This window comes from Carettochelys insculpta, chromosome 1 (assembly GCF_033958435.1).
Source record: "Carettochelys insculpta isolate YL-2023 chromosome 1, ASM3395843v1, whole genome shotgun sequence".
NCBI classification, from domain to species: domain Eukaryota; kingdom Metazoa; phylum Chordata; order Testudines; family Carettochelyidae; genus Carettochelys; species Carettochelys insculpta.
This window is the reverse complement of record NC_134137.1, coordinates 44,637,187-44,662,997: the sequence shown is the minus strand read 5'-3', so window position 1 is coordinate 44,662,997 and position 25,811 is coordinate 44,637,187. Positions and strand designations below refer to the sequence as shown.

Genomic DNA, 25,811 nt, shown 5'->3' with positions numbered 1-25,811 from the left:
AGACGACAGGTACACAATTAAAATAGCTGGGATTATGTATCTTAATTTGAATTTAGGCCAGGTCTATACTAGGGAATATGTCTCAAATTCCAGAAACAGATTGTTAAAAATGGATATCAGAAGTTCTTCCTAATTTATAGTTAATTTACACCTATTTTAATTTTTTTTCTAAAATAGCCTGAACACTTGATTTCTGGTTGTAGAAATAGTGGAAGTTCTGTGAGCAGTTACATACGGAAAAAAATGCAGGATGGTGAACAGTTGTGATGTTACTCTCATAGCTCACAACTTGCCAATCTGTAAATGGGTAAATAGTACTAGTAATAGTAAATCTGAGAACCAATCTCTTTTTTTCTAAAATTACATGGGCATTCAGTTCTAGCCCTAATATTTCACGAGCTATCCAGACTTAACTCTATCACCGGTTCCTATTTGTAGTATTTTAGATGATGGTCCAAAGTTGAATGTCATTTGTCTCACAGTTTGTACTAGTACAGTGTTGTCCCCTGGAAAAAGCGCATATGCCTCCATCCTAACAAACTATGTAACTTTAGTGTCCGTTTGAAACATATATAGCTCAGTGGTTAAAGCATTGGCCTTGTAAACCCAGGGTTGTAAGTTTGTAAGTTCAGTCCTTGAGAGGGCCTTTAAAGGTTCTGGGGAAGGTTAGATTTAAAAATAAGTCTATGAGGGATGGTGACAGGTCCTGTTGGGAGTGTAGGGGACTGAACTTGATGACCTCTTGAGGTCCCTTCCAATTCTATGACATAGGTATATCTCCATTTTTTCTGTTTGCTTTTGGTCTTTTTACTTTTGCTTCATAAGCTGTTGGATAAGTCACATCCAGATGGATGTGTAAGATGTAAGCCATTTTGTGACCTATTCTGCCATTTTTAAAAGAGCTATGCGTATTTTCAGGGGGTAACCTGAAATATTGGCTTAGTTCCTTGTTTCGTATCAAATTTAGACTTTTTTTCCTTGCAGGTTTTATTTTGAATTATAGTAAAACTTTAAATAGTTATGGCATGCTTATTTCATGGTAAAGACATGAATTCTTTATAGTTATGGCGTGCTTATTTCATGGTAAAGACATGAATTCTTATGAAATGACAGACTGCATATGCTAGTAAAGCTGTAACAGGAGTACAGGCCTTCAGTGCAATGGAAATATATATATTTTTTCGAAATATAGGTCAACTGAGATACTTAAAATGTATTTTTTTATCCCATGTGAATTGGCATAAATCATATGCCAGTTGCTAAATTGATTTCATGACTGTTACCCTTTTTGTGCATGTATGTGTGTATTTTTCAGTACCTCTATAGATACAAATTATAAATTAAAGATTTAAAAGATGAGATTCTTTGAATGCAACTTTTTTAATATGTTGATCTTTACAAAAACATGCAATACAGCCCTTTCCCCCCCAGAACATTTATGTCATGGTTTGAGAAGTTGTAGCCCTACACAGACTTTTCAAATCTGTTATCGTTATTTGGAAGAGGATGTTAGGACACTTGCCTTACTTGGTACCTTCTGAAAAATGACAGGTAAGGAAAAAAACATAGAAGGGAATGGGGAACATTGAGTTAATTTGTATAAAGCAGGCAGATGAAAATATTCTGAAAATTATTTTAATACTGTCACACAAAAATATATTTAAATAACTTAAATATTGCTTACTTGTAATGCTGACCTGATTTATGGCCCAAAGTAAACTATCTGTAAGTCAGTTTTATCCAAAATTCAGAAATATCCCCTGAACTTGAATTTTGTTTTTCCAGATTTTAAAGGTTTTTTTTTGTTTTTGTTTTTCCAAATTCAGATATCCAGAGTTCATCTACACTTGAATACTTTTTCAGTGTTGGAAACCTTATGGTTTTTATGTAAACTTCACATAGGCTGTGTCTAGACTAGCCCCAAACCTTGAAGGGGGCATGGTAATTAGGGTGTTGAGATTACTAATGGAAGTGCTGTGGTGCATATGCAGCACTTCATTAGTTAAAATTTCTCCTGCAGCAATTTCGAAGTGTGAAACTTCAAAGTGCCAGCTTGTATGTAATCATGGGTCAGACACAGGTACTTCAAAGTGCCCACGCTACATCAAAGCCCCTTTATTCCTGACCCGCAGCTACACACAAACCGGCTCTTCGAAGTTTCACACTTGGAAGTTGCTGTGGGGGAGATTTTGACTAATGAAGTGCTGCATATGCACGGCAGCACTTCCATTAGTAATCTCCCAACACCCTAATTACCATGCCCCCTTCGAAGTTCAGGACTAGTCTAGACACAGCCATAGTGTTATTAAAATATAAATATAAGCAAATATTTTTCTAAACTCTGTCTACACACAATTCTTACACTAGTTTATCTAAAATTAGTTTAAAAATTAATGTAAACTGTTACAAAGTTTTTAATAGAATGACTTCAGTCTGTTCACCAACTGTGTTATCTCAATATAGTTTAATTTGCTAAGGGATTGTTTTCAATTATAATGTAGAAATCAGTTCTAAGTCAAATTTGCTGTTTATAGAGTGCCTAGCAGTGAAGTCCTGGCCATGACAAGGGCATCTGGATGCTACAATAATACAAATAATTAATTATTTTAATATGTCCATGTTTGTGTTAATTTAATTAAATCCATTTCAAAACAGACTTCAGGTGAATTAGTGCAAGTTGGCTACAATTACACTAGCGAGTTTTGGCAACAAAAGCAGTGGAACATCCAAACACAAAATGTGTTTTGTTAACAGTTTCTCGACAAAACTCAGCTTTTTCTTCAGCAGTATTCTACCTCTCAGTCAGGAGGCATAACACTGTTGTCAACAGATTCTGTCAGTAAAAAAGCTGTGTGGATGCTCTCGGGAGCCTTCCCTCACCAGGGCATCCAGAACAATGGGCAGCCCTGTCTGCTGTGCTTACAGGTATCTGTTTTGTTGAGAGAGCAGCCAGGCAGTCCAGCTGCTCTGTCTGCAGAGTGGATTGCTCTTCTAAGTGGCTTTTGTGTGCGGCCATGCTCTGTGGACAGAAGCTTCGTCGGAAAATCTCTTCCAATGGTGACTTCTGTTGACAGAGCGCTGTAGTATAATTGTAGCCATTCTGTGTGTAGATCATACATTAATCTAGGCTTCTGTAACTGGAAAAAGTATAATTCAGAATATTGTAGGAACATACTTTGTAAAAAATTCTTTACATGTACTTTTAAGACCGTGATTGATTGCACCGAGTTTAGTTTTTTATCCTAAAATGTACTGATTTATTTTTCATTTGAATCCAGTTGTGTCACATCTACATGTTGGAGTGTTTGCAGATGAGAGATTACCATGTTGGGGAGAAGCATTCATATTCTCAAACTCCCTCTGAACAACTTCATATTTCATGGGTATCTAGTAATATTGTAAAATATAATAAGACACTTGTGTACAGTTAGCAATTAAGTGTAAAACTGATATTAGTCACTGAGTGTGACCTTTTTGAATGGGAGTATGCAGTATCATCACAAAAAAGCCCTATTTTTAGACAGCTTAAAATCCATAATGCTTTTTTTAAAGACCATATTTTCATTACACTGTCACATGGCAAGTGGAAATATTTGTGATGCAAACTGCCTTGTCTTTGCTTTTTCACTGATCTGATGAAATCAACATTTTTAACAGTTTAATTTTGCTGGTCAGATCCAAAGCCTGCTGAAAGTGTTGAGAGGCTTTCTATTGACTTCAGTGGGCTAAATTTAGAAAGGGTAGTTTTTTGCTAATAGTTTAAGATATATGAATCTAGCAACACCCGTGGCTACAAGTAAACAAATTGTGGGACTTTTAAAGAATTATTTTTGAGGTCCATAAATGTACAGGATGCTGTAATTCAAACCTATGTTTGAGTTGAATTATATGGAAGCTGCTTTGTTTCAGGTTTCATAAACATTTTGAAGTAAAAAGTCCTTAAGAAAGTAATTGCTTTAAATCCTGGCGTGAGTAAATATGATCTAATAAACTGCTAACTATGGAACTAAAACTATAGCTTTCAGCATTCTGTCTTTTATCCTCACTAACATTTTTAATGTTACTAGATCTCCCCCCTCATTTTTTCCTATGATTAAAAGTTCTTCTGAAAAAAGTACTCTATTCATATTTCTTCATTCCTTTGAAGAGTAATATTTTTGCAGATACTTACTAATACGCAAATTAAAAACTACAAAATAGACGGAAAATGTCTTCTACACTTACAAGCTTTTCTCTGCCAGTTATAATGCCTCTTTTGCTTGGTATCAGTTGATGCAGTATTTTCTCTTGATATAGCCAAAAGTTTAATTTTTGTTTTTACTGTCCAATGAAGTTGTAAATATTCCTTCAGATATCCCACCTTCTCTTAGCTGTCTGCAGAGATACATTTGTTTGTTCTTAAGAAATAAATTATGTTGTTTTAGTGACAACCATGTACCTAGTTAGTTTCAGTAGCATTTACTCTTGTTTAAACTGAGCAGGATTCAGCCCTGAAAGAATAAGGGTAAGAAATATAATTGAAAGAGAGAGTGAAGGGAAACAGTCATTGGCTGACAGTTTTTAAAATTGAACACCGTTGGTTTTTTGGTTTTGTTTTGCTTAGTTGCTGCTTCAGCAACCAGCAATGTTCTCTGTCACCTTTTGCTGGAAGTCAATGGACAAATGCGAAAACAGCTGCGTGGAATATCTGGCTGAAGGTTTCTTTTGGATAGCATCTCTTTCTACAAATACGTAATTACAAAGGAGAATGTCCTGAGTGCATCTCAAAAATGGAGTTTTTCCTCTCTGTGTGATGGATATGGGGTATGATCATCATTGATTCCTTTTTCTGATGGCCAGCTCAAAGTGCTATATGGCCCACTTCAGCGGAAATCAATTTACTCTGCAGTTCTATATCTTTAGGTAGATATTGTGCAGACATGCACTAAAGAGGTGGTCTGGGAGAGAAAAAGATAAAAAGATTAGCACTAATATTCTTATTTATGTCAACCAAGGCAATGGAACTGTAAGGAATTAGGTCCTGGCAGAATGAGGGCACACTACCAGTGTTAAGACAAACAAGACTCAGAAGGTGTTTGTATATAAGTGTAGTGTGGTATAAAATCGTAGATTTCTGTGATGTATTTGGGAGGCTACCAAGGGATTCGTAATGTATTTTAAATAAGCTCTTCATTAAAGTAAGCGTATTAGTACTAAGCAAGTTGTGCAACTCATGTACTTAAAAGGTAACGCTTTCATTAGATTATGTGAATAACTCCATATCTCCATGACCTTTAGAAGGAAGTAGTATTTTGCTCCAGTACAAATACTTGCAAAGGGTCAAGAGTGTTTAGATCTTATAATTAGTGAGGAGCAATATGGGGGCTGCAAGATTGTCATAACCAAGATGGTCTCCTGGGATAAGGTAGTTTTATTAAACGTGCTTGCGTATCTAGAATTTGCAGGGTGTGTCACTTGAACTGTAGCAGCAATACAGTTGGATGCAGAGGGAGCACATAACTCTCACAATCTTATATGCAATCAGTATGCATTTTGCTGCACATACCCTTGCTTTAAGTGTGTCACTTTTGTAATACCAGTACAAAAAAACCTCTATATATGACAACTAGAATCTGGTAACCCTGTGCATGGGCAACAGTAAACAAAATGTTTCATGAGCCACACACAGAACCCCAGTGGGCCATATGCAGCCATGGGGCTTCAGGTTGCCCCCTACTGATTAAAGTATTACTACTTATTGAACTTATTCTGAGCTTCAAAACCAAAACTCTAGCTGAATTAACATAATATAGCTTCCAGTTGTTCTACCAAAAACTGTCTTTCCTCAAGTATGCACTCCACCGAGGTAATGTAAATCTCTGGGATCAGCTGTTGCCATCCAAATATTCCATCCAGTCCTAACTAATAAAGAGTAATTCCTTTTTAATTAAATTTTACCTCACAATTTGTGGTTGAGTGATAGGGAGGGTCAAAGTTGAGAGGGCCATAGTTTATTGGCAGGATTTGGTTTTGTTGAGAGTAGCTCAGGGTGGGCAATAATTTTCACAGAGGAGACACTCCAAAATTTTTTGTTTTGGTTGTGGGCTGGCTCAGAGCCTCTGGGAAAGGGTGGGGTGCTGGGCAGAATGGTTGTGGTCGGGGCTGGGGCTACAATGAGTGTGTGTCTAAGTATGAAAGAGAAACACTTTGTGTGTGAGAAACAGACTTTGTGACACAGATGGTGTGCTGCAGCATATATGCGACTGTGTGTGTGGAACAGACTGGGTATGTGTGCAGTGACACAGAATGTGTGTAATGGCTGCTAATGAGGAAGTTTCTGAGAAAAAACACCTTCTGTCTCTTTAAAGGAAATTTGTCCTGCTCTGCACTCCTGAGAGAGTCACTTACATCCATTCTTCACACTGCAGCAGCTCCACTGTGTGTGTTTCCCTCTCCCGGATCCCTGCTGTGCAGGGGCAGGGGAATACCCTGACTTCAGCACTACCCTCTCCTTCGACCCTCTTCTCTGCACAGCTAGCAGGAGAATTCTAGGTGCAGCGTGGCTGCAGATGAAACATAGTGGGGAGGGGCAGCTGAACACCCGCTGCTGGCTGTAAGTATGCATGCTCTGCTGATCAGCTGGACTGGCTTGAGAGAAATGCTTGTCGAGCCAGATCCATCCCCCAGGGCTGATTTTGCCCACCCATTGCAGTAGCCAGAGCACAAAGGTATATTACTTTGTGATCTCACTAGCTGAGACAATTCTGTTCCAGTGTTATATGTCTTTAAAATGTTATTAAATACATTGTGTATAACTTTGATTATGGCAGAGTACACTTATTAAAACATAATTTCTTACAGATTTGTTTATTGGCATTCAGATTCCTGAAGGCCACTCATGCTGCTTTGCTGTGACTAAAAAGATGGTAGTTACATATTTATTTTGGCCTTGTTTTAGCTAGCTTCATTCTTGGCCAAAGAGAGCAGTTCTGAAGTGGACTGATTAACATTGGCCACTGTATGGCATGTAAACTACTATCTGGGGCTTTAGATGGATATTGATCATTATGAGGGAAGGCATATAGAGGACTCTTATCTGCTAGTGTCGTACATGAGAGACTGTGGAAGTTGTGAAGATTGGATTGATTGTAATGAGTGTCGAGGATAATGATGAAAGCTGAGCGGGCAGTAAAATTTGGAGACGTTTGTCTTTTGGGAGCTGGTTCATTTTGGTACAGTTCCAGAAGGGTAGAGAGGGAAAGTTACTTGTCATTGGCTGTGTCTACGCTACAAAAATAACTTCGAAGTTGCTTACTTTGAAGTACAACTTCGAAGTATACAACTTCGAAGTTGAGTGTCCACACACACCCTATTTCGAAGTTAAACTTCAAAGTAAGGCAGTACTTCATTCCTGGGAATGGAGTGAGGATTTCGAAGCTGGCCTCTCTGCTGGCTGCTTCGAAGTAGTGCCTAACTTCAAAGTTCATTTCAAAGTTAGTTCCTAGTGTAGACGCACCTATTGTGTGATAGACCTTTCACCCTTTTTCCTGCTTTCCTATCACCTGTGTCTGAACCCCTGCATCACTGGCTGCTGTAAATTGACTTTGGGGCCTGTTTGAGCCTGTGCTGAGCTACACAGCATTTCTTTTTAAATCACATCCAAAGACTTTCATGTGTCACATATTCAATCATTGTACAGCAGCTAGATGTTTTGGTTACATGTGTTTTAAAATATAAGTAAATGGGAGCAAATATGAAAGGACCTGGCACGGATGGGGCTGGGCCCCAAATTCAGCCTTTAAGATACATATATTTTGCAGCAAGCTGCAGTTACTGGATCCTGAGAGCCTACCAGTTGGTCATCTCTGCTTTAAAATAACCATTAGTGGTTATTCTCGTTCACTTGACGTGCAAGGTGATGCCTTGTGACAATTTCTAGTAGCTCTTTACTTTGCCTCAGCTCTGTTAAATATATTTGGAGGATTTTAAAAATCTACAGTGGAATAGTAACAGAGAGGTAGCTGTGTTAGTCTGTATTCTAACAAAACAAAACAGAAATGTAGCACATTAAAGACTAACAGAATGATTTATTTGGTGATGAACTTTTGTGGGGCAGACCCACTTCATCAGATCAATCTCATTTTCAGTAAGACCGACATTTAAAAGTACAGAGGACCAAAAAAAAAAAAGCCTGCAGTAAAAACTGGTAAGTCAAGTACATAAGAGTGAAGGAGGTAGGGTAAAGTACATAAGACTGAAGGAAGGGGGTAAGAAGAGGGGGGATGTTAAGTGTCCTGACGCAGATAATTATGAGCATCAAAGGAAGGGAAGCAGTTCTTGTAAGGCGTGAGGTAATTGGTGTCTCTGTTCATACCATGTGTTAATGTGTCAAATTTGAATATGAATTCCAATTCACAAGTTTCTCGCTGTAATCTGTGTTTGAATTCACTTTGTTCTAGGACACAGATTGTCAATAATGGCACACTCCATTGAAGTGTTCCCTGACCGTCTTATGTGTATTGAGGTTCCTGATGTCTGCTCTGTGTCCATTTATTCTTTGGCGAAGGTTTTGCCCAGTCTGTCTAGTGTACATAGTGAGAAGGCATTGTTGGCACATAATGGCATATATAATGTTGCTGGAAGTGCATGAGAATGTGCCTTTGATCTTGTAACTAACATGGTTAGGTCCAGTGATGGTATCCCCAGACTAAATATGTGAACAAAGTTGGCAGCGGGGTTTGGTGGAAGGAAGAGTTCCAGGATTACCATTACTGTGGTGAAACCTGTGAGTGATTGTTGGTGAGAGTCTTTCTTAGGAGGTTGTCTATAGGAGCAGAGAGGCCTGTCACCTAGGGCCTTCTGGAATGTAGCATCGTGGTCTATAATAGGTTGTAGGTTTTTAATGATGTATTGCAGGGGTTTGAGTTGGGGACGATAGGCGGTGACAAGTGGTGTTCTGTTACTGATCTTCTGGGGGCCTATCTTGAAGTAGCTGGTTTCTGGGTATTTATCTGACCCTATCAATCTGTTTTTTTTTTTACTTCTCCTGGTTGGTAATTAAGTCCTCATCGCCACCAGAGGGACCGCCACCAACACAGGCGCCAACGCAGACCACTGGGTAGGTGTCATCCTTTACGGCTCCATTGCTGTTCCTGGCACTGGACCAACCTCCACAAGGCAGACCAGCTACAGTGACCCCGCTTAGTGTGCCTTATCACACAGCTCAAGGGCAAAAGGAGGCAGTGCAAACCAGAGGTCACATGGCACTGTCCTGGTCATCGGCATCAAGAGTCGACGTGACAGTCCGACTCTTATTACTCCAGCTCGGCCGGGAGCGGGAGTACGAGATCATCATGCTGCAGCAGATGTTGGCACCAGAGCTGTCACCCTGTGGATGACGGTTGGCAGGTGTCCTCTCAAGGCGCTCCCCATGTGGCCCTTTTGGACCCAATGGGCAATCCACGAAGTGCAAGGGCAGGCCGTGGTACTCCCTGCTAGGGCACCTGGAACTCCCAAGGTGCCAAGGATAGTGTTGTTGAGGTGCCTCTGACAGAAGACGTGACCGTGATGGAAGCCCCTTCGATGGGCTTGGTACCGACGTCGGCACCATCACACACGGCAACAATCCAACTCTGGGCTGCACCCGTGCCAGGACCTGTGGCACCGGCAGTAATGGCACTGGCAGGCCTGCTGCCATCCCAGGTGCTGAGCTATCGCAAAGTGCCCCCAGTGCAGCCTGCATTATATTAGGGCACTTTACCCCAGGCACCAAGCATGGCACCACAGACCACAGTGCTGGGGACTCAGACAGGGGATTTAGGACCCCTCCTGCTGGTTGGTATGGAAGGGGCAGGCGTATTGTCCTCGTCCTCCCCAGACGAGGCTTTGCTGGGTCCTTGGCATCCCCAGTCATTGAGGATGGTAGGGCTTATCAGCATGTGCTATGCCAGATTGCCCAGGGCCTGGGTATACAAGCCAAGGAAGTCAGGGACAAAATGGACCCAGTGACAGACATCATCTTTGCTTTGGAGCCCACAAGGGTGGCACTGCCTATTATTAAGACAATTGCCAGTACAGCAAAGACGGTGTGGCAGACCCCAGCCTGTGCCCTACCAATGGCCAGAAGGAACAAGCGTTGGTACTTTGCTCCTGCCCAGAACAATGAGCACCTTTTTAACCACCCTCCCCAACTCCCTTATCATTGATGCAATGAATCATAGGGAGGGACAGCGGTTTCAAGGCCCTTCCCTTAAAAACAGAGGGGCCAAATGCCTAGACTTGTACAGTAGAAAGGTTTATTTGATGAGAGGCCTACAGTTAGGATTGCTAACCAGCAGGCTCTGGTTAGCAGGCACACGTACAACAGGGCCAGTTCCTTGTCCTGCTTCTCAGAGCTGATTCCACTGGAGAATAAGCCTGAATTTAAGGCGGTGATGGACGAGCATAAGCTCATATCCAGAGCACCACTGCAGGCGATGCTGGATGCGGCAGATACTACCACCAGGGTCATGGTCTCTGGGATAGCCATGCATAGCAGGGGAAATGGTTACAAGTTTCAGGGCTCACCTGTGAGGTCCAACAAACTATTCAGGACCTCCCCTTCAAGGGGCCATCCTGTTTTCAGAAAAGACAGACAAAAGACTTCACAGCCTGAAAGACTTGAGGGCCACCTTAGGTTCACTCAGTCTGCACGCACTTATGACCCAGAGTTGACATTTCACTCCTAGGCCTCAGTTCAGACAATTCCCTCAACAACAAAGGGATACCAGCAGGAGATGGGGCTGTACAAATAGGAAGCGTTAGGGCTGACAGACTGAGGGCTAGAGTCACCAAAACCCCCACCGGGGCCTAAACAACAGTTTTGATGGGACGGTCAGTAGTGACACACCAGTCACTGTCCCAGTTCCAGCTCAGCTTTTATTTTCATTCCACCTCTCCCCCTTCTATCATGGCTGGTGCAGCATAACTTGGGACCAGTGGGTCCTATTCACAGTAGAGAGGGAATACGCTATCCAATTTTCTTTGTACCTTCACTTTCCCACCCTCCTTCCTCTCCCTCTTCAGAAACCTCTCTCACAAGACTCTGCTCAGGCAGGAGATACAGTCCCTCCTCCAGCAGGTGGCTATAGAGGAGGTTCCCCATCAGTTTTGGGGACATGTGTCATATTAATGTTATTTCCTAATCGTGAAGACAAAAGTGGGGCTAAGACCCATTTTGGACTTGCGAAACCTAGGCAAATTTGTAAAAAAGAAGGTTGGGCCTAATCATTCTGATGCTGGAATGGGGGAACTGGTTCGCCACTCTTGACTTACAGGACACACATTTCCACATAGCAGTTTATCCACACCACAGAAGGTTCCTCTGTTACATGGTGGGAAACAACCACTGTCAGTTCACAGTCCTTCCATTCGGACTGTCTTGCACCCTGAGGGTCTTCAGCAAATGCATGGCAGTGGTGGCAGCCTTTCTACACAGGCATGGGGTACACCTCTTTCCATACCTAGATTATTGGCTGGTCCGGGGACACTCACAGTGCCAGGTAGCCCGGCACATGCAGCTGATATGACAAATGTTCAACACTCTTGATCTTGTGGTAAACAAGGTGAAGTCAAGTAGTGGAGTTCATGTGGGCCCTACTGGATGTGGGACAGACCAGAGCCTTCCTGCCACAAAGCAGGTTCCAGGCCATGGCATCTCTTATCCACGACTTGCTCAGCTTCCCCACTGCAATGGCCAGAGGCTGCCTCAGGTTGTTGGGTCACATAGTGGCATGCACATTTGTAGTCTAGCATGCCAGGCTGCAAATGCGTCCCTTCCAAATGTGGCTCGCTTCAGTGTGCCAACCATGTTGGTGATAGTCCCACCATAGGTGCTGTTTAACCCTATACTGGTGGCTGGGTGCTTGGTCAGTCTCCCTGGGAGTGCCTTTCAACCCCCTACAACTCTCCCTCTCTCTAGTCACGGATGCTTCAGACTTGGGCTGGGGGGTGCATCCAGGACAGTGCTGGACCCACGCCCTGTGGAGCAAGGAGGAGGCCCAGCTCCACATACATGTTTGAGAACTCAGGGCTATCAGGCTTGCCTGTGAGGTGTTTCAAGACAGTCTAAAGGGTCAATGTGTAGCTGTGAACATGGACAACACCACAGCAATGTATTATGTGAACAAGCAAGAGGGTGCACGCTCCTCTCCCTTGTGTCATGAGGTCCTGGGAGTTTTGCATTCAACATCAAATTCTCCTGAAAGCACATTATCTGCCGGGGGCCCACAACTCCCTGATGGATCATCTCAGCAAGTCTTTCATAGACCACAAGTGATTGCTACACTCGGATGTGCTGCATTTAATTTTCCCAGAAGTGCGGACATCCCCAAGTAGACTTACTCGCTTCCCATCTCAGTGCGAAGTGTCAGACGTTCTGCTCGTACTGGAATCAGAGCCTGGGCTCCAGGGCAGATGTATTCAGCATTCACTGGTCGGGCCTTCTGCTTTACATCTTCCCTTGGGAGCCACTCATCCACCAGGCCCTACTCAAAATTTGGTCAGACCAGGCATCGGTCATCCTGGTGGCCCCAGAGTGGGCTCAGCAGCACCACTACTTGGCCCTCGTGGAAGCTCCATGGCTGAAGGTGGTGGAGCTCTTGTGCTTGGGACCTGTCAAAGACATGTTGTTGAACAGCAGGAAGCCCTCCACAAGGGCAACATATGTAGCCAAATGGTAAAGATTTTCTATCTGGGCACCTCTGAAGGGGTGCTGGATATGTTCAGGCACCTGCTTAGTGCACCCATGTCAAATGTTCCCTCTAATTTTTTCCATCAGTTGCAGATTTTTTCCCATCTATGTGCAGAATACATTTTTATGAGCCGAAGCATGTGCTATTATGCCCCACCAAAAGAAACAAAACCTAGTTGTGGACGTTCTGCTAATCAGCTAGCAGCATTTGAATTTTTTCCTTGGCAGAGGCACACGTGCACAGCTTACAGGCAATATTGCTCATGTGCCCTCTGATAAAAGTCAGTAGTGAGAATGGGTACTTTGCTGAAATTGTCAGTTTCTCCTTGTCTGAGTTCAGACTGCTACCTAGAAATCAAATTTTATCTCTGAGAATCTTACGTAAGATATGCTGTTGAATATCCCATGCACTATAAAACTTACAGGAAGTGTCAGTGAAGCAGAATGGCAGTGTTTCTGATCTTTGTATATCTTTTATTTTAGTCAATGTGGGTTAAGACCTGGATGTGAGATAGCAACTGCATTAATAGTGTTAGTTGATGTTCTTGTGCGTAAGTATTGAAGGCATGCCCAGGCTAATTGTATTAGGATCTGCTATAGATAAGCTTGATCATGAGAAGGTGCTGCTACAATGTTAGTTCTTAGTAGTATGAGACCTTTAGATGTGTTAGTAAGAATATAGTGAGTACAGTTAAAGTGTGTTATAGGGTTATACTGTGTACAGTGGACAGAAAATGTCCGCTGTAGTGTGTGCAGTAGGCAGAGGATACCTTACAATTAGTTTCACTGGTGTAATGGAGTGGAATGGATGATTTGATATCTGTGTAGATCCTGAGTGAGGTGTAAATGAATACTAGCTAGCTGAGGATCAGTCTGGATCGTACAGAAATAATTTTAGTCAAATACAGGAAGCAACTGGAAGAATTAGATAGAATTATATTAGCACTTCTGAATGGATGCAGCTGCTGTTTATGAATTATTTTTCAACTTCAGACTATTATTAGACCCAGAGCAGCTTGTGGAAGGTTATGTAGCAACTATGTTTGAGCTGTACATATTATGGTAATGTGATCTTTATTTTGTGTGTGGACCTGCTTTTGTAACTTAAGTTGAATACTGTTGAAATGTATTGGGCCTACACCATACAATTCAAACAACTGAAACTAGTCTAGAATTCTGCAGCATATGTGGCTATTTACTTTTGAGAGTACATAATGTGCTCAGCAAGATACCTTAGTTGTCTGCCTGCTTCAGTCTAGAACTCCAAGGGCTGGTAAATGATCGTTTTTAAAAGCCCTGGGTGCTATGAGTCTTGGTTACATGAGGATACATCCATCTCCTGGTGTTATACTGCTATCCTTGCAGCGAATGTGGGCCTTCAAACCAGTTTCCTTTGCGTAGGCAAGAGGGTTTGGTTAAGATTTCTTGATTTTTGGAGTCTGTTTTTCCCTCCATCTCCCTGGTCTGCCAGTGCCATGATTTGTTAAAAACCTAAATACTATGCCATGTTCATTTTTTAAACCATCAAATATTTGTGGAGATTGAGGGTTAAATGGGACCCTTTTTTTTATTTAAGCTTTGGGTACAGGTTAATTTGTAGGGGCACTGGATTTGACTGGTCTGAATTTTTGATTATTCTGAATGTTAAGTGTTTGTGATGTGTATCTCTGTTTTTAAAATAACTAGTTACTTTGACTTTTTAGTGCTTTATGTTATCATTCATTGTAAAATATGAATTAGTATTTTAGCAGAAATAAAATTGTAAACATGTATTATTAATTGCTCTTTTAAAGTTGAGGCTGCCTGAATATTTAATGTGAGCAAATCTTGTATTTAAGTTGAATATATATTTTAAAAGAATTTTAAACTACAAGTGTTTTAAGCTATCTTTACAGCTTAATATTAAAAGATTAGCAGCATGGATTAAATTTATATTTATCATATTTAAATATATCAAAATATTCTCTGAAATGTTGCTAAAATACGATGATTCCTTATGTTGTAGATTTGCTCCCTGTTTATAATTCAGAGCTATCTCCTGATTTTAGAGGAAGCGTTTGCTGTTTTGTATATCTGCTAGCTATATTGGCTTTGTATAGTTAAAGGGGAGGAAGCTGAATTCTATTCCTGCTTGCACACAAGCTGCAGAATTATTTATAGCACTTCAATACACTTGTGCAATCAACTGAAGGCACTGAAGACATTACTGAAGGCTTTATTTGGCAGAATCTTCTGACAGGTCTGCACTGTGAGGTTAAGTCGACCTAAGTTATGCAGTTCTGGCGACATGAATATGTAGCTCTAGGTGAGGTAGCTTAGGTTGACTTTACTGTGGTGTCTGCATAGTGCTGGGTCAGCAGAAGAAACTCTCCTACTGACTTACTGGAGGAGTACCAGAGTCTGTGGGAGAGCAATCAATTGCCATAGTGTCTAGTTGATATGGTAGTGGAAACTAACCCTTCTACTAGAGATAACATGAGAGGAAAAGAGAGATTCTCAAATCTTCCAGTGTCTTTGAGTGAGCATATATGTCATACGGATTTTTCAGAGTAGAACTGTTTTTTGAGCTGAAATGTTCATAGCAGTATAATGACAAACGAATTCTTTAAGATTTAAACACCAATAAACTATAAACTGGATAGTAGAAAATCATAAAGATCGTAGTCTTTAAGAGTAGGGTTATAGCAGAGACAATGGTAATGTAAGGATGGCTAGAGAAGAAAATTAAATTGTCAGGGTAATTTCAGTTTTGGTCACAAGTTGTATCCCACAGTAATTCTATCTTTTAAAAGTTCATTTGTTGGGGAAGGGAACGGCTATTGTACCTTGAAGATGAAAGGCCCACTATCACATAGATAATTGTTTTAGATCGCTTAAAATGTCCCAGATATTTAATTGATTATAATTATATATTATTTTTTCTAGGTTAAAATTAAAATGCTAAAATGCAGATGACGATTGGTCTAAAAAACAAAGTTCTGCTCTGTCGTGAGAGTATGGAGGGTCAAGATCCTGAAGCTTTTTCCCCACTTTTTTACTAATTTCAGGTATGTATTTGCACATTTTATTTTTATTTAGTAATTATCTGATGTGAGAGGTGGATTTTTTCTTTTTAAGTTTGACTTGATGAAGGGATTTGATCAAAAGCTTCCATAGAATCTGTAGTAATAATTAGTCTATCTTTTGGTACCATTTCTATCAAATATTATGTTAACAGACTTAGTCTTTTACGAGTTGTTGAATTTATATGTCTGTTTGCTTCCTTTCTAAGTAGATGATTTGAGTAACATTATGCCTATGTCTACACTATGAAATAAAGTCAAATTTGTTAAAGTTGACTTTGTCACACTAGATTTTATAAAATCGAAGTTGAGCGTCTGCACCTGCTCACAACATTGACTTAGTGTGTCCTCACTAAATCTCCAGCATTTGACTGTTGCAGCAGTGCATTGTGGGCACCTCTCCCACAGTTCCTTTAGCCCTGTTGCATTCTGGGTTTTTTGCCAGTGCGTTATTTTCCAGACTGCATTGCCCTCATTCTCCCCCGCCCCCACTGTTGAAAACAAACAGCCATTTTTCAGAAATCTCTTTCTGCAGTGAGAGAAATTTATTTGAGTCTTTTGCCTTACTGTAAGTGTGCTAGCTGTGTGCGGGGGAGTGGGAGGAGGCTAGCCTGCCAGGTGTATCGAGCTTTGGATGGGGAGTGACCTCATAAAAATATAAAGTGTAGAAAACAAGTTTCTCATCTTCTCCTCCTGAATCCTGTGCAGAGAAGAAGCCCTCTCAAGCACTGAAACCCCATGCAGGACAGGGCATGCCACAGTCTGCAGACATGGTCTTCACAGCCTGGCAGTCATGGGGTATTGGGGGGGACTTGATTTTCATCTGGCACTGCTGAGCATCCCTGATGTTTTCTTAGCACAGATTCATCCACCCGCACAGAGATGGGATCCTGGATCTCCTGATGGCTCCATGCTGGGACTCTTGCATCCCTGAGAAATCATGGCTAGATGTGATCACCATGCTGGCCAGAAACAAAATTAATACAAATTGCTGGGCTTCCTGTTTCCTACTTCCTGCACACCTGGAGAACAGCAGAGTCAAAAGTGGCCAGAACAGACGCATTTGGGGTATTGTGGGGTACCTGTGGAAGCTAATAAAATCAGTTTAAAGTAACACTGTTTCCACCTAGCATTAATTTGACCTTGTAAATTCCAACTTGGTGTTACACTGCATCGGAGGGGTGGGGCAAGAAAGTTGACCTTGGCACCCCTTAAAATCGATTTAATGGTATTAGCAGTGAAGACAGTCATACTGTAAAATCGAGGTAAGTGCCTTAAAATCGACTTTCTGCTCTTGTGTGGACATAGCCTATATTAGTCTAATACACATACAGCACCTATGAAAGGCTAGTGTTGTGGAATACAGAATGTGTAAATGCACTTCATGGCACCAAGGTTTTCCACTTGGTCTAAAATGGAGACTTTGTGTATATTACAGTTTGCACCAATTTAACTAAAGGTGTGTTTTTAAAACTAATTTCAAGTGGCCTAAACTCCTCTGTAGACATCTCATCAGTTCATTTTAAGTCAGTATAAGTCTGGGTTAGATCATGCAGGCTTGCACTGTGTTAACTGTATTGATTTTTAAAAACAAATTTTCAGGTAAACTGCTGGAACTAGTGATATAAACATGGTCAAAATAGAGTCTGTGAAAATTTTGCCCAGTCTAAAGTATATCTGATCTCTGAAAATACTCAACCAGTAAATGTTTGAGTTTTATACGCGCGCACGCACGCACACACGCACACACAGAGAGAAAGATAGTTGGAGTTTTATGTGTGCTGACATCTCCCATAAAAACAGAACAGAATAGTATAGAATTTTACAAAAAGTATACTTGGTGGTAAGGTAATTGTGATCGCTTGGTGTTTCATTAATTAAGAAATCTTAAGATTTGCAAAGATTGAAATGATCAGTTAGAGGAGTTCAACTAGATAATTATTTTGCTGGGTTTTTTTACACTCTGCCTGCCACTGGAGTCAGAGAACCTCCGAGTGGTTTTGCTGTCATCTGTAAGTTGATAAGGAGAGGAGAATTCAGAGTAGCCCAGTCCACCATGAATATGAGGTGTGGTGGAATACATAAATTTAAAGGTTGAGGCTGATCAAGGATTTTAAAGCCAGTATATTAAGTCTATGGACAAAGAGGTGTGGATGAGAAACAGTAAAATAGAGAGAGTTGAATTGGCAGGAAATGGATCTGTAACAGCTCCCTATCATTTTTAACAGCTGATTCTGTTGGGATGGTGTTTTTAAAGAGAGGGGAAGCTGAAGGGAGAGGTCAAGAAGAAAGAAGGGACAAGAGAAAAATTCTAGGGATATGGATAGGGTGAGAGCCAGGAGCATATTTTTGAGGGACACTGAAGTAGCACACCACAACTTGTACATTCAAGCAGACATGCTGGAAAACTTAATTCACAATGTATAATGCATATAAACATCTGACAAATGCATATGGAATCCTAGAATTGTTCTATCTTGGGAATGAAAATTAGACTTTTGATACAGGATCCTTCTCCTGCTTGAACAACCATTTCCCCTTACAAGTTTGTCTCGTGTTCCTACTACTCCTGTGGAATTGCTGTTTTCCCTTATGCCCCTACCACTTCTAGGAAGAGAACTTCACTTTCAGAGCTGTATAACCATATTTTCATAAATTTCTTAATTTATTGGTGGGGGAGAAAGGGGACAGGAAATGAGATTCAATTTAAGGAGTTGCAAGTTAAAAATTAATCTTGAGAGAGAGATTCACATGACAGGAAAAATACCTGGAAAATAATAATAGTGAAAAAGCAAACTACAGAGAAACTTTTACCAACCCTAAGCAAATGTGTGTAGAAGGAGGGATGTGCTAGTTCTTTTCCGAATTGAACTGGCAAGAGTCTACCTAGAATGCTGTACTAAATTCTAGGCACCTCAATATCAGAAAGATTGATAAACTGGATGCTCCCTTTTTATTATTTTTGTGTTCAGTACGTCCCATGTTGTTATGAGTGGAATTAATCCCTACTCATTGCTTTGGTATGCTTTGCTTTAGCTTTTTTCTTTTGCTCATCCTTTTTAACACTCTTGGTCTGAAACCTGCTCTGGGGCAATATTCAAATCTAAGCCAATTCTAGTTTAATTTTTCAAGTGGAATTAAATATTTTGACACTTCTTTCCACTACTGAAGTGTGAATTAAGGAAGACTTTTTGTAGAGAAATGCTGTCCTCAAGATAATTGTGATTGGCATCCTCTACTTCTCAATTCACAGAGCAGAAATGGTCATGCTGAAGTCCTGTTCTCTTTTGCTTCTGAATAACTGCACTATGATGACAGTGAAAAGTAAGGAAATCGTAAGTTGTTTGTAAAACCTTGGAGAGAGGCCAGATTGTGGTAATTCACTTTTGAGAGGTTTATAAATAAAATATGTATTATTTTGCAGGCTGGAAAAAGTTAATAATGAAGCTAATTTTGTCTTCACCCTGAGAAATACTGTGCAGAGAATTGAGCAACAAATAGGCTGCTGTTCCCCCAGAGCGAAGGAGACAGCTGAAGTGTGTCTGTCATTCTCAAGATCCTTCAAAAACACACTCTTAGGTGGGAGAAAAGGTCAGCTTTTTTCAAATAAAACAGCGCTGAATCAACAGTGATTTCTTACTTTTGATTTATGATATGGGAGCTATAAACAAGGCAAGTTCTGTTAGGACCTCTATTCATGGTATTGATAACAGGATTTTCAAGTATGTACACACGAAAACCCAAGATAAGTTGAACCAAAAAGACATTACTATAGCTAGACCCAAAACTGACATAAGACTGAATTGCATTTATGGTGTTTGTCCACAGAGAAATGAGACTGAGTTAAAGGAGACTATTCAGTCTCAGGATCAGGAAATGGATGTGAATTAAGTATGGTAAAATTAATGGGGTTGCAGCAGACTTGACACCCACTGACATGCAAAGCCTGGAGTAAATTGTGACATGCTATACCTTGAAATAACACCAGGTAAACCCTCATTTTCATCATTTGTATATTTTTGTGATATTTCATAAAAAAGTGTGCCATGTAAGGTGCTAGGGCTTTAAAATGTTAACCAGTAAGCATCAGTCCTCATTGGTAATGTTTTCACTTAAAGTCTAAATGTCTAATGGGAAGCAGATTGTGGCTCAGAGCCACACAGGTGTGAAGCCCCTCTGGCCACTCCACCCACACACACCCACACACACATTGGGACAGTTGTGTGGTGGCAGGGACTGAGGCAGCTCCTTCAGCCCTGACGCGTGGTACCTTGGGCAATTCGTCTGGGTTGGGGGCTGCGGCATGACTTGGGTGGCTCGGGGGTTGCGGGGTGGCTCAAGGGCTGCTGGGTCTGCAGCACAGGCGGGGTGGCTACCAGCGAGTAATGGGGGGACTAGCAGGGAGAAGAGGGTGACCTGGTCGGGGGGGGAGAGCAAGGGGAGGCCGTGGCAATCCAGTGAATTACCCTTGGACACCACTGTCATGCAGTATGTGGAACTAGGTTTCTCGTTAGGCCCATTGCTATGGAACTGATGTCTAGAGCCCTGCAAATCCATGGATATACACAGTTGTGGATGAGGGTATCTGTGGCTCATTTTGAAGGTGTGGATACAAAATTTTGTTGCATCCATATATGGCTTGATTGATGTCACACTGGCGTTAAGCCTTCAAACATCATCATGTGGGTTGCTGTGATTTTGATAACTGTTGTTCCATAGTGAAGATGGACTGATTAAAAAGGAGTAATACACAAAAATAACAGATACCACTGTTAAATGTAAACCATGCAATCAGCACCAGAGCAACGTTGAACCAAATGAAGCTGAAACAGCCCTTTATTTCATGTGAAAAAGGAGGCAAGCATTAAACAACAGTGACATTTATTTCTGGTAGTTCAAGAAAATGCCACACACGTAACAAAAACTAGTGGAGTTGTTATATACCATGATTGTTACTTATCTCTGTCTTCTAGAGTACAGATTTCCATGCTGAATCAGATGAGCCAATAAAACGAGCACTGAAAAAAATGTGTGAAACTGATGTAAATGCTGTAGTGATGCTTGTAGGTGAAGGTTATACCAAAAAGAATGAGAAGAATGCAGTAGAAACTGAATTAGCAGATTACTTCATGGAGCATTGTTCTTCGTTGAATGCAGTCCGTTGGAGTGGTAGAAAGGAGGTTTGGAAAACTGGCTGTTACCTGTGCATTTCAGGAATGTCTGTGCCTGCAGAAAGTGTCTTCCAATGCTGGCCTTAGTCTGCATACAACACCGATACCAAATCATATTAAAGAAAAATTAGCAGTAGAGTTGAGTTCTAATTAGACTTTGTGGGTTTGGATGGCTCAGGGAGATTATGCAAAAGTTTAAACACAAAAGTGGATTCTACACATTAAGACAGGCAGGTTATGTTGTTAATAAAGGCAGTTGAGAAAGATGTGTGGTAGATTCATTGTAAACTCATAAATGGTTAAATTATGCATTTGTAATAGTTTAAATCATTACTTTTTAAAATGGTATTTATATCCCTATAAGGTACATCTGCTGACAGACACATTTTGACAGAACAATGAATCATGATGCTGTATGAAATTTTGTGCATTTCTGTATAGTTTTTGTGAGCTTACAACTCACCCACTACTAGCTTTAGTGACAAGTATGTGGGGACGTGCATCCAAAACTATAATTGGTCAGAATAATAAACAAGAAATCTACAAGACAGTTGCACAAGCACAATGGAATTAGTGTTGCTCAAGCCTGGACAGTTTCTTTCTTGGGCATGGACTAAGTATAAAGGGACAGTGGTATGAAACAACCCCTCCCTGACATTTACACTGAGGCACCAAGAATTCTGGGAAGAAACAGATTGAGAAGAAAATACAGACTTTAAGAAGAACTGCAACCTCCCTGTAATATCAGCAGGATGAGAAAAACAGTTGATTTCTCTCTCACTTAAGCTTTGTCTACACTACTTTTGTTGATTAAGGGTGTGGGAAAAAACTCATCTAGACAGCATAGTTAATATTGCTGATTGGGAGGGGATTAATTATGCTGGCAGGAGAACTTTTGCTGGCTAGGAGCAGAATTTGTGAGAATTCTTACAGTGGTACTGCTATAGTATGAAAGCTTTGCCATGCTAAAGTCCCTAGTGTAGAAAGTAGCCTTAGTCTAAAAGTTCCACCTTCAAAATGCATATTGCTTTTCCTCTGGGAAATCTGCTCCGATTTCTAGGCTGATGCATGTCCCCTTTCTTTTGATGAAGGCTTCTGCAGTGTAAGATGCACTAGAGGTGATCCCAGTAATTACAGGCCAGTAACTTCAGAACTGGGCAAACTGGTTGAAGCTATATTCAAGAACAGAAGTGTCAGATTTAACATGATTTGTTAAAGGACAATCAAGCTGTTTTTTGTAAAGGGAAATCATGTCTAAATGTCTACTAGACTTGTTCATGGGAGGGTCAGCAGGCATGTGAAGGAGCAATCCAATGGCTATAGTGTACTTAGGTTTTTGGAAAGTGTTTTGACCAGCTTGTTCACTAAAGGCTCTTAACCAGGATAAGTAGTCCTGAGAGAAGGTCCTCAGAACTGGTAATCATATGCTATAGAGGCTTTGTAAAGAACTAAGGCAGAGCAACAGTAGGACACCAGGCCATCATGTCACCACCAGTGGAGAGGAAGGGGGGGGTCAATAAAATACAAGGTAGACTTTCTTCCCTCTGGGAATCTGGACAGCAGGTGCTTTACCTCAGCCTTCTGCCAACTTTTTCATTCTGTCCCTAGATTTTTGTCAAGTACTAAAAGGTGGAAAGAAATAATCCAGTTGCAGAATGGAGGCAGGTAAAGGGAGGTTGTGGAATCTACATTGCTGGAGATATTTAAGAACAGGTTAGATAGATGTCTATCAGGGATGGTTTAGATAATAGTCCTGCCATTGGGGCAGGGGGATGGACTCGGTGGCCTCTTGAAGTCCCTTCCAGTCCTAGTGGTCTATGATTCTATGAAATAAGGCTGCCCCTGCCCTGGGGGTCTGTATTAGGAACAGTAGTTTTCAATGCATCCTTTTTCCCACATCCCTCATGAATAACACTTGAGGTGACAAAATCTGCAGCTGATACAAAACTAGTCAAGATAGTGAAGTCTCAGCAGCCTGTGGAGAATCACACAGGGATCTCATTAACCTGGAGTACACAATAGCTGGAATTCCATGTTGATAAATGCAAAGCAAGACACCTTAAAATGCAAAACTTGTTCTCAGCACACAGCAGCAGTCAAAAAAGCTAACAGGATGGAGGGAGCCATTAAGAAAGGTCTAGAGACAGAACATAATGTTGCCTCTACACACATCTATGCTACTCCCACATTTTGAAAACTGCTTGCAGCTTTGATTGCCCCATCTCCAAAACAATCTATTGGAAAAGGCCAAAAAAAAATTATTAGGGCTATGGGACAGCTTCATAGGAGGGGACATTAAAAAGACTGGGCCCTTTCATCTGGGAAGAGACATGACTGATGGTGAGTTGGGGGAGGGATAGGAGTATAAAATCATAATGAATGTAACAGGATGGGTTCCATCAACCCCGAGTTCACTACATAAGGTATATGTTGCATTCTATTCATACAGTTACATGTCCTGTCGCTAGGCCCTGATTCCTTTACAGATGCATTCTTTTAGCACAGCATTTCTACCACCGGCATGTGCACTTGCCTCCTCTGAGTACTGCATATTAGCAATCCACAGGACAACACATAGGGACCAGCACTCAAAATATTTTCCTATTGTTTAATGGGAAAACAAAGATGGGGGGGGTTCTCTCTATGCTACTACCTGCCTCTCCTACTCTGTTTTGGATTAGGGAGAGTGAACCAGTGAGCTTACCCTGAAGTGGATGAGGCCTTCCAGTTATGGGTAACTGGTAGGGACTAGAGCAGCCCTGTTCCCATCCTGTGAGGCCCACCCCCAAGTATATGTGACTGAGATTTCCCCCTCACTTTTCCCTGCCTTTCCCCAGTGGCACCACTGCCAGGTTCACAGCAGTGCAGCTGGGGGGGGAGGGAGGAGAGAAGCAGCCAGAAACTAGTGGCCTGTTCAGTTCCCCACATCTCACAAGCAGCAGGGAGCTGGGAACCAAGCGGATCCCCACTCTGACTTGCACAAAAATTTTGAGTTACCCGGGAGTGGGGGCTGTTGTAGTTACTCAGGGTTTTACTGTATATTTCGTTAAGCTGAAATTTGCAACACCAGGGCTACGTCTACACTAGCTCCAAACTTCAAAATGGCCATTTCGAAGTTTACTAATGAAGCGCTGAAATGCATACTCAGCACCTCATTAGCATGCGGGCAGCCACGGCACTTCAAAATTGACGCGTCTCCGCTGCACGGCTCGTCCTGACAGGGCTCCTTTTCAAAAGGACCCCGCCTACTTCAAAGTCCCCTTATTCACATCAGCTCATTCTGTCCCTTGATTACATCGTGTACTGAAGCAGTATTTGGATAGATGGTATGTCACAAATCGCTCCCATCCATTGAAGAGAGGAAACAAAGCAGAGGCAAGAGTTACATATTCTCACTTGGACCCCATTGTTTGGTAGATGGCAGTATAACACTGGCTGAGCTAAGTTTTTAAGGCAGTAGAAAAGAACATTTGGCCAAAAAAAAAAAAAAAAAAAAGTACAATTAATTCACTTCTTTCCGTTTTTCTCTCTCACCCATCTAAACTTACTCTTGCTCCCCCCCACCCAAAAAAAAAAAAAAAGCCCTGAAAAATCTATGGTAATGTGGAGAGTATCCATGGATATTACTGGAAACGATTTAGGATACTTTAATGTACCTTGTATTCAAAAAAAGTCATTTCCATGTGGTGGCTACATTATTAAAGACTACTTAAACCAGACATTTCGGGGGGAACTCAGCAGGCTTTAAACTGACTGTCATTTGTTTATAGATTTTTTTTCCCCAATCCTCACCCAGCCCCTCCCCACCCCTGAAACCACAGTATGGCATGAAATAAATTAAGATTGGAAAGAACACAGCAACAAAGCTCACCAAATTAACTGAAATCATTTGCTTTTACAACTGAATTAGCAAAAGATTTTACAAAAAGCAGCAGGTGTTTGAGTCTTCTCTAGTGGCTCTCCAGACACTGTCTGCTCCTCACCCCCTTGATTTCAGAAACATGATTCCTGAAAATATTACAGGAACAATGCAAAGCTTGGGCAGGTAGAGCATAGGTTTAGAAAAAAGACATTCTTCACGTGATTGCTCATGTCCATTCCAATTTGAGTGTGTGCTGGCGCTGGCCCAATTGCTGGAAGCTTTTTGCCCAAACCAGTAGCCCTAGGGTCGGTGCGGCGCCCCCTGGAGTGGCGCCTGTATGGCTGCCCATATATGCACCGCCCGGCCTGCCCCCTGCTCAGTTTCTTCTCGCCGTGCTGTCCCTTACTGGCGCTCCCTCACTGTTGAGCATTTGCTGGTAGCTTTTATTGTTTTAATTAGTTGATAGTTAGTGAAAACAGTTGTAAATAGTTTAGATAGTCATCTTTCATCAGTAAATAATTCTACTTAGCTCTTAGTGAGCCGAGGTGGGACTTCACCCCCCCTCAGCGCCTCGGCACCAGGGGATGCCTGGCTCCCCAGGGTTTAAAACGTGGCAAACAAATGCCCAAAAGCGACCCGCACAGGGCTTGTCTGAGTTGCCTCTGTAAGGACCACCCTACGCTCGCTGGGTCTCTATACACCGGTGACCCAGAGGAGACACTTCACCCTGACACCCCAGTTCCCACAACAACAAAGGGATGGGAACAGGAGAAGGGGCCGCCCTAAAACGAGGCATCAGGGCCAAAAGCAAAAAGGGGGATTATGGCCAATCTTGGACCTGCAAAACCTGAACAAATTTGTCAAAAAGATAAAATTTCATATGACACCCCTGGGCATAATTATCCCAATGCTGGAACGAGGGGACTGGTTTGCCGCGCTCGACTTACAGGATGCGTATTTCCACATCGCAGTCTATCCACCTCACAGGAGGTTCCTCCAGTTTGTGC

General features: G+C 41.6%; 1 protein-coding gene and 1 long non-coding RNA gene across 4 annotated transcripts in view; both read left to right on the top strand.

The window, feature by feature from the left end:
• The window catches only part of PSPC1 (paraspeckle component 1), a 93,550-nt gene extending 76,649 nt beyond the window's left edge, over positions 1–16,901 (top strand). The window contains exons 7-8 of one of the 3 annotated variants that reach the window (XR_012644090.1): positions 15,635–15,756; positions 16,634–16,901. The gene's annotated coding sequence lies outside the window, so the exon portion shown is untranslated. Of the gene's footprint in view, positions 1–15,634; positions 15,757–16,628 lie in introns of all 3 variants that reach the window. The other 2 variants (XR_012644089.1, XR_012644088.1) reach the window with 2 other exon arrangements.
• Positions 16,902–17,774: 873 nt separating this feature from the next.
• Positions 17,775–22,651, top strand: LOC142004403 (uncharacterized). The gene is made up of 4 exons (XR_012642996.1): positions 17,775–19,106; positions 19,196–19,362; positions 19,600–19,759; positions 20,745–22,651. It is a non-coding gene; the product is annotated as an uncharacterized LOC142004403 (long non-coding RNA).
• The last annotated feature ends 3,160 nt before the right edge of the window (positions 22,652–25,811 follow it).